Source organism: Suricata suricatta, chromosome 1 (genome assembly GCF_006229205.1).
Source record: "Suricata suricatta isolate VVHF042 chromosome 1, meerkat_22Aug2017_6uvM2_HiC, whole genome shotgun sequence".
Classification (NCBI taxonomy): domain Eukaryota; kingdom Metazoa; phylum Chordata; class Mammalia; order Carnivora; family Herpestidae; genus Suricata; species Suricata suricatta.
In genome coordinates, this window is record NC_043700.1 from 166,643,124 (window position 1) to 166,650,688 (window position 7,565).

A 7,565-nucleotide genomic window follows, 5' to 3' on the forward strand; every position below is an offset into this window, starting at 1 on the left:
TCATCCTAAAAGGGAAACAAAGTGAGAGTTTTTCTGTATCATTAGCAACCAGACAAGAATGGCCACTCTCACCACTAGTATTTAGCATGACCCTGGAAGTCCTAGCCATAGCAATCAGACAACAACAAAAAGATATAAATAAAAGGGATCCAGGTTGGCAAGAAAGAAGTTAAACTTTCACTATTTGCATATGACAAGACACACTATATAGAAAACCAAAAGCTCAACCAAAAAATGATAGAACTGATAAATGAATTCTGTAAGTCACAGGATACAAAATGAATGTTCTCAAAGCTGTTGCATTTCTATACACAAGTAACAAAGCAACAGAAAAGAAAATTAAAGAATCATTATCATTTACATTTGCAGTGAAAATAAGATAATTGGGAATAAACCAAACCAAAGAGGTGAAAGACCTGTGCTCTGAAATCTATAAAACAGTGCTCAAAGAAATTGAAGAAGACACACACACAGAAATGAAAAGATATTCCATTATCATGGATTAAAAGAACAAACATTGTCAAAATGTCTATATTACCCAAAGCAATCTATGCATTTAAATCAATCCCTATCAAAATAACAAAAGTATTTTTGATAGAACTAGAACAAACAATCCTAAAATGTGTATAGAACTACAAAAGACCCCGAAAAGCCAAAACAATATTGAAAAAGAAAAAGCAAAGCTGGAGGCATCACTATTCTGGACTTAAAGTCATATTACAAAGCTGTAATAATACATATACATACACACAGAAGCTTACTATAATTTATCCATTTGTCTATTGGTAGATGCTAAGGTTGTTTATACATCATGGCAATTGTAAATAGTGCTACAGTGTATATGGGGATACATATATTTTCTAATCATTTTTTTAGTAAATGCCCAGTAGAATTATTGGGTTATTTGGTAGTTCTATTTTTTAAGTTTATTTATTTTTGAGAGAGAGAGAGAGAGAGAGAGAGAGAGAGAGGAGAGAGAGACATTACATGACATTACATGAACAGCGAAGGGGCAGGGACAGAGAATCTGAAGAAGGTTCCAGGCTCCAATTTGACAGCACAGGGCCCAGTGTGGGGCTTGAACCTATGAACCAGGAGACCATGAATTGAGCCAAAGTCAGATGCTTAACCGACTGAGCCACCAAGGTGCCCTGGTAGTTCTATTTTTTTTAATATATATTGGTATAATTAATCTATAGTGTTATATTAGTTTCATGTGTACAATATAATGATTCAGCAATCCAGCACTTTACTCAGTGCTCTTCAAGAGAAGTGCACTCTTGATCTCTTTCATTTCCAAGGTGATGATTTTTTCCTTGAATCCTGTCCTAGCTCTTGGATTTCTTTTAAATCTTACTTTTTGTTGAAACTGTCTTATTTCTTCTTCCTATGCCCCCACTGTTGAGTGTGCCAAGACCCAATAGTAATCTAAGGGGAGAAATCTCATTTAGCACCTAAATTCAAGCTGAATAGAAGCCAGACCCTGAGGCATCAGCTTTTAAAAGTATGCAAATATATCCAGGCAGGGTAAGAAGTCCCACTGGCCACCAAAGCCAGGCAATCTGGAGATGCATGCCTGGGTGACAGGTACAGAAATCTGGGCCCTAGATGAGTGAAATCTCTTTTCTGGGTGATATTGATGAGAAGGAAGAGGGCAGAGAGGGAGTGTTAAGGTGTCCTCTTTAGCTTATGTTTCCTTAAGAGCAACTCTGTGAGCCACTAAATGTGTGCCAATCCTGAAACTTACCTATCAGGCCAAAGCTCTAGGATAAGCAAGGAAACCGCTTTCACAGAGCGACTTGGGAGCATGCCAGTCTCCTGTCTGTGCAATGTCCTGGGGTGGTAGCACACCAAGCATTTTCCCTGAGATTGCCAGAGTTATGGGAGACGCAGGCATTCAAGCCTCCCTGGCTACCAGTTCCACAAGACCAAGGGATGTCCACTGGGCAACAGTTGCCCCTGGAGGTATGTAAACCTCCCTCCTGGAGACCCTGGCACCCTGGAACATAGCAGAGGGTGAGCATGTGGATAATGCTCACTTTCCAGATTCTCTGGAAAGTATGAAAGTCTGCATGTTTAATTAGAAGCCTGCCCTCAGGCTGTAGTCATGATGGTTAGCCAATAATCCCTTTTACAGAAAAGCTGAGCATCTGAGTTGTGCTCTGGGGGTGGTAACTGTTTAAGAATCCTTTCTCTATTGTTATAGTCCTGCGGGACCCACAAGCATAAGCCCCATTAGCCATCAGACTCCGGTGATGTAGAGGTGTCCCCTGGCAGCAGTTGTAAAACTTGAGGATGGAGGCAGTGGTCTGAGCTCCTTTCTGGGTGACATGGATTATTACAGCCTCATGAGAACATGGATGCAAGTTGCCCTGGTCTTTGGAACCAGGTAATGAAGTGGAGTCTTCTAGGTGTCACCACATAAATCAGGGGACCAAATGTGTGTAAAAGCATCCCTTCCATAAGTAACTGGTGCTCTGGAGCATGGCAAAGAGGGAATGAGATAGTGCCTGCCAGTCCTTATCCAGGAGACTGTTCCAGCAGGCTCTGAGAAACATGGGTTAAACGCCTGCTACTCAGGCCAATGCTTTGAAATAAGCAAGTGAGTTTCCTTCACTTCATGTCTGGGCATGATTGGCTACCTCTGAGCTGGACCCAGGGGAGGATGAGTTTAGCAAGTGAACTCTTTTAAGAGCAGTTTCTCTAGATTGCTGTAGTCTGGCTGGTGTAAGAATGTAAGCTCCATTGTTTTTCAAAGTTAGATGTTTGGGGATGCCTGATGGAGGATTCAAACTCTTTTGCCTCCGGGTGAAACTCTTGGTTTTGAGCTCACTTGCCATTTGTTGGATCCAAGGTTGGGGCAAGATTGTGTCCCCACCCCTCCTACCTACTTTGGCATGGTTTTCTTGTCATTTATCGAATGTGTAGTAGTCACGGAGCCAGTGTTCAGGATTATTAAAGAGGAAACTATTCTGTATGTAGCTATGCATAGCTATAGACTCAGTGTGGAAGGAGATGAGTTCATAAGCTTCCTACACAGCCATTTTGAACAAGAAATCCTTTAACCCAAATGTGCAGTTTGCTCTTTGCAATAAATTAAGGCAAAGTGAGGAAAACGTCCGGTTTATTTCCTCACTGAAATTTTTTGGAAACACTTTTGGGTTCTATTCATGCTGTATGAACAGTTTCCTTTACTCTAGTTATATACTGATTAATTCAACAGATATTTATTAAGTGAAATAATTAGATATACATCAGTTGAAAAATCTGTATGGTAAAATATTCTTCCCTTGTGAACAAGCCTATTAGTGAACAGAGACAAAAAAGGTTTGAGTACTTGATAGTAATGATTAATTTTATACTGTGTTATAAGGTCATAAGAGCTACAACATTAGAATAGGGTGAGGGAGTAGGGAATATGGGAGAAAAGGCAGAAAGCAGTTTTTAAAAATAGCCATACTAAGGGTTACCTACTCAGAGTAAAGAGAGGGAAAGAGTAGAGATCAGGAAGTCAGAAGTAATGGTGGTGGAGGGGTAGAGCAAGTAGTGCTTTGTAGATTATTATAAAAACTGATTTTTCACTGAATAAAAGACCCATTGGAGGATTGCAGCAAAGAAGTGGTACATTCAAATTTAACTGGAAAAGGATCCCTGGGTACCTGGGTGACTCAGTTGGTTAAACGTCCTACTCTTGATTTTTGGCTCAAGTCTAGGTTGGAAGATTCCCAAGAATTTTGGGGAGTGGTTAACAGATGTTCATAAATGTTCATGAAGAGTGCCAGTTACGAGACTGTACCTAAAATCCTGATTCTTCTGCTGCTCTCCCCGCACCATGGGAGATCACTAGTATCACTAGGTATTGCTGTCTCGCTGGGCACTGTTGAATTCAAAGAATAGTGTTTTTCTGAGGGGCTCAATTATCTATCATTTCAACTCCTAATTATAAGACTCTGTGAGAGTCATAAAATGTAATCTTTTATTGCAAAGTGAGGGAATGTTACTTTCTCTTTTCTGTGTGTGTGTGATTTTACATAAAATATTTCTTTTTCTATTTTTAAATTTTTTTATGTTTTTATTTTATTTTTGAGAGACAGAGAGAGACAGCGTGAACAGGGGAGGGTCAGAGAGAGAGACACAGAATCTGAAGCAGGCTCCAGGCTCTGAGCTAGCTGTCGGCACAGAGCCCAAAGCAGGGCCTAAACCCACGAACCATGAGATCATGACCTGAGCCGAAGCCCGATACTTAACCAACTGAGCCACCCAGGCACCCCATAAAATACCTCTTAAACAATGAAAATGTATTCCATTTAGGATTAATTAATTCCATTTAAATTAATTAATTTAGTTTACACTTGATCTTAGCCAAAAGGCCGAGAAGCGATTAATTAATTTAGTTTAAAATAACTTGAAGCCTATGGAATAGTTACATGAATTTTAAAAGTAACTTTTTATTTTCTTGAACCATTGAGACTACGTTGCTGACTTATGGCCAGGCAAAATAATGAAAAATAATGTTGATAAATAAAATACTATTAAATACTCAAACCTCATCCATCTTTGCTGATTGTCCCAATAAAGTCCTTTCGGGGGAAAGTATTCAATCAAGGATATCATGTTGAGTTTGTTTTTCATATCTCAGTCTCTCAAGTTACTAAAAAAAAAAAAAAGTGAATATATCCCTCTATTTATATAAAGGATACTTGAGTTACTATTTACAGGAGACTTGCAATTAGATTCTAGGGACTGAAAACAGATTAAGAAAGCAGTAAAGACGTTCTTTTATAAACCCATATGTTGAAATAAAAATTCTTAAGTATTTATTAATATTAGTATTGATATTCAGAGTACTATGTAATAACGTAGTCGTAGAGGTAAAAAAAATAGAAAAAATAATCATAATAGTACAAAGAAAAATACTTAAATATGTTAATGTAATTTTCAAAACTAGATGAATACTAGTTTTGAAAATTGAGTTAGATCTATAAAAATATAATGATAACTAGTAAAATGCAAAACTACTCCTTTAAACAATGACAGTGAACCTGAAATACATGAATGCTGTCTAAGAAACAATACTTTTCTGGTGATTTTGGAGGATTTTTAGTGCTTAAAATGACACTGTTATATAAGCAATTTTCTAGAACATGTTAAATTTAAGTCATTGATATGATTTTTCACCTGACATTATAGAAATAGCCTTCAAAAAAAAAAGAAATGTAATCACATATGGGTGAATCATGAATCCAAATGATTTAGTTAAGTAAAGGTAACAACGATGGCAAATTTTTGTCTTCAGGATTTATCATTTGTACAATCCACTATTGGCAGATCTAAGCAAAACTCTCGCTTTCTTGTAAACATTATGGTTACAGGGAGAAAATGCAAAGCAAAGAAAGAAACTTTAATTGACCATAGTTTGAAGACTAGTTTTATTTTTAATTTGTTGTCCTTGGAATTTTGGTTTCATAACATTAAGGCATCTGTATACGGACTTAGATTTTGGCTAAGGTATGCTGTACCTTAGTCTAGACTCCCTGTTTTCTTAATTTAACAAGTCTAATACATTAGCCAGTTTGGCATTCAAAATTCGGTATAATAAAGTTTAAGTCTAAGTTATTCGTTTGGAGATTTTGAATTTTGCAGGGTTTTCACAACTATTCATATTAACAATCTGAAATTCATGCAAATCACATATCAGATAAAGGGCTAGTACCCCAAATCTATGAGGAACTCACCAAATTCCACACCCGAAAAACAAACAATCCAGTGGAGACTTGGGCAGGAGACATGAACAGACACTTCTCCAAAGAAGACATTCAGATGGAGTACAGACACATGAAATGATGCTCAGCATCACTCATCATCAGGGAAATACAAATCAAACCCACATTGAGATATCACCTCATGCCAGTCAGAGTGGCTAAAATGAACAAATCAGGAGTCTATATATGCTGGTGAGGATATGGGGAAATGGGCACCCTCCTACACTGTTGGTGGGAATGTAAACTGGTACAGCCGCTCTGGAGAACATTGTGGAGGTTCCTCAAAAAACTATTCATAGAACTCCTCTATGACCCAGCAATTCATTGCTGGAATTTACCCAAGGGATACAGAAGTGCTGATGCATAGGGGCACATGCACCCCAATGTTCAAAGCAGCACTTTCAACATAGCCAAATTATTGAAAGAGCCTAAATATCTATCAACTGACAAATGGACTAAGAAGATGTGGTTTATATATGTGATAGAATACTACATGGCAATGACAAAGAATGAAATATGGCTATTTAGCAATGTGGATGGAATCTGAGGGTGTTATGCTAAGTGAAATAAGTCAGGTAGAGAAGGACAGATGCCATATGTTTTACTCATATGTGAAACAGGAGAAACTTAACAGAGGACCATTGGGGAGGGTAAGGGGAAAAATTGTTAAGAAGAGAGAGGCTTGAAGCAAACCATAAGAGACTCTGAAATACTGAGAACAAACAGGATTGATGGGGGTGGGTGAGAGGGATAAAGGGGTTATGGGCATGGAGGAGGGAACCTGGTGGGATGAGCATATGGTTATATGCCAACCAACTTGACATAAACTATAAAATAAAATAAAATAAAAACATTCTTGATAAAAAATGAAATGAAATAATAAAATAAAGTAGGTATACTAACACATGTATTCATTTGCTATATCCCAAAATATAAGAATTAAAAAGACTCAATATCAGTATCAATATTACTACTCATAATATTATTACTAAAAACAATTTAATATTTTTGTGGCGTTCTTTCTTATGGTACATACCACAAGAGATATGCAACCAAATTACTGTACTTTGAAATCATAATACTTTCTCTCTCCATGTGATTATTTCATCAACTAATTAAAGAGATTTTTTTTTCTTTTTTAGAGATTTTATTTTAAGGGATTGCTTTGATATTTAAGTTGTATAATTATAAAAATCTACATGGTTTTAAAGTTGAGTCTATAACACAAGATGTCCACGAACATCTACCTTAGTAGACTTGCAGGATTTTTTGGGACAGAGACCCAGAGGTAATATTTGTGGATCACATGGTGTAATGTATGTAATTTTTGGCAGATACTGCAAAATCTCCCTCCACAGGCTGTCTCCCTTTTCATTCACAGCAGAAATGTATAACATGGCCTGATCCCTAAAGCCCTTGTCAAAAGAGTATACTTTCACACATTTGTATAGTATTGATAGAGGAAAAATGGTAATTTGTGTCTTCATCATTCTGGCTGGTATAACAGAATGCAATAGACTGGATGGTTTAACAAACTGTTTTTTCTCTTCACCTCCTCATGGCTCTGGAGGCTGAGAAATCTAAGATCAAGGTACCAGACCGGTTTCCTGTGGGAGCCTCTCTTACTGGTTTGCAGAGGGATGACTTCTTATTGTAAAACCACCTAGTGGAAAGAGGAAAATTTTTTCTCATCTTTTTTTTTTTTATGAAGGTATTCATCCCATCAGAAAGACCTATTCGTATGATTTAATCTACCCCTAATTACGTACCAAAGGCCCACCTAGTAATGCCATCTCATTAAGG

At 37.3% G+C, this 7,565-nt stretch overlaps 1 non-coding gene across 1 annotated transcript; it reads right to left on the reverse strand.

Moving 5' to 3' along the window:
* Window positions 1-4,186: 4,186 nt before the first annotated feature.
* On the reverse strand, window positions 4,187-4,382 carry LOC115302816. Its single transcript, XR_003913645.1, has one exon. It is a non-coding gene; the product is annotated as a U2 spliceosomal RNA (small nuclear RNA).
* Between the last annotated feature and the right edge of the window lie 3,183 nt (window positions 4,383-7,565).